The 1,646-nt window shown below is 48.8% G+C and overlaps 1 protein-coding gene across 2 annotated transcripts in view; it reads right to left on the bottom strand.

Moving 5' to 3' along the window:
• ADIPOQ (adiponectin, C1Q and collagen domain containing) overlaps positions 1 to 1,186 on the bottom strand; it is a 13,627-nt gene extending 12,441 nt beyond the window's left edge. The window contains exon 1 of one of the 2 annotated variants that reach the window (XM_011961587.1): positions 1,122 to 1,186. The gene's annotated coding sequence lies outside the window, so the exon portion shown is untranslated. The remainder of the gene's footprint in view (positions 1 to 1,121) is intronic. The other variant, XM_011961588.1, reaches the window with a different exon arrangement.
• Between the last annotated feature and the right edge of the window lie 460 nt (positions 1,187 to 1,646).

Raw genomic sequence — 1,646 nt, 5'->3', positions numbered from 1 at the left:
AGGTAGATCTAGTTTCTTCTGTCAGAAAATGTTTTTTATTACAATTTTTCATAAGTTCCAACTATATGCCAGGCTCTTCTCATTTTATCTCATTAGAACCTTCCTTCCTTCCTTCCTTCCTTCCTTCCTTCCTTCCTTCCTTCTTTCCTTCCTCTCTCTCTCTCTCTCTCTGTTTCTCTGTTTCTCTCTTTCTCTCTTTATTTCTTTCTTGACACAGAGTCTCGCTCTGTCACCCAGGCTTGAATGCAGTGGCAAGATCTCGCCTCACTGTGACCTCTGCCTCCCAGGTTCAGGCAATTCTCCTGCCTCAGCCTCCCAAGTAGCTGGGATTACAGGCACCTGCCACCACACCCAGCTGTTTTTGTATTTTTAGTGGAGGCGGGGTTTCACCATGTTGATCAGGCTAGTCTGGAACTACTGACCTCAGGTGATCCGCCCGCCTCGGTCTCCCAAAGTGCTGGGATTACAGGTGTGAGCCACCATGCCTGGCCTCATTAGAACCTCTTGATTACCTTGTAAGATATCCCCATACCTACAGATATCCCCAAATCTATAGACAACAACCATGTCACACTCATCATTGTATCTCGTGAACCCAACCCACTGTCTGGACCATAGGATCTGCTCAGTAAATATTTGCTGAATAGAATGAAGTGGCAGAGCTGGATTCCAAATTCTGGTCTGAAGTCAGCACTCAGCTTGACTTTTCTCAAGCTGCCTTCACATATGCTTCTTCCTTTGCCCTACCTGGTCAAGCTAAGAGGCAATGTATTCCCTTATCCCCCTTAATCAAATTGGACTTCATCTGTGGACCAACCCTCCCACCTCACTGACCCTAACTTTTCCTCAGTAGGTATCCTGCCCCAGAGAGAACGGGGAAAAATCAGAATGGTTCCAGGCATCTTAGAACGAATGCCTGAAATAACCCTTTCTCTCTTGGGGTTGTGGGAGAATTGAGGAAGAAGCCCAGTGCATACCTGCCTCCACCAGTGCTGCTCTGACCAGAGTATCCACCTATATCCACTCCCACACTGCTATGGCCAGGAAAGCCTGGGTGATCCCAGACAGAGGCTATGCATGCACCCTTCACCCAGCCTGGAACTTCACAGAATTGCTCTTACCCTCTCGTATGGAATCAGAACCACAGACTGCAGTCAGAATGGAAGTGAGGAGGAGATGACCCAGCCTCAACAGCCTGGTACTCATGGGGGCAGGCAGTCCCCACCTCACAATTGTCCTTTCCCATTGGCCGGCTTAGTGAGGGCCAGAGGCCGGTGGGCAGGCACATGTCCCTGGCAGCTGCCCACAGCCTCCACCCTAGGGAACCTGGTGCAACACAGCTTGGGCTTGGGAAGCCAAGTGGAGCTTCAGTCAAAGCACTTGTGTCTCCAGGCCTTGACCCTTATTTTTCCTCCTACAACAGCAACAGAAGATGAGGCAAAGGTCAAAACCACAGCAGGAAAACAAGATTTTGTTTTCCTGCAACTGACAGAGAAACATCCTAATGTAAATGAATTGCTCAGTGGTCCAGGAGGCCTCCCCCTCCCATAGATTTGCCGTAAAATAAGTCAGGACACCAATTATCACATCACAGTCTTGCTCATTGTGCGTAATTAAGTGTGAGACTGCGTAAGTTCAGACAGTGA

This window comes from Colobus angolensis, unplaced genomic scaffold (genome assembly GCF_000951035.1).
Source record: "Colobus angolensis palliatus isolate OR3802 unplaced genomic scaffold, Cang.pa_1.0 Scaffold56, whole genome shotgun sequence".
In the NCBI taxonomy this organism is placed as follows: domain Eukaryota; kingdom Metazoa; phylum Chordata; class Mammalia; order Primates; family Cercopithecidae; genus Colobus; species Colobus angolensis.
The sequence above is the reverse complement of the archived record's forward strand: the minus strand, read 5'-3'. Positions and strand labels throughout refer to the sequence as shown.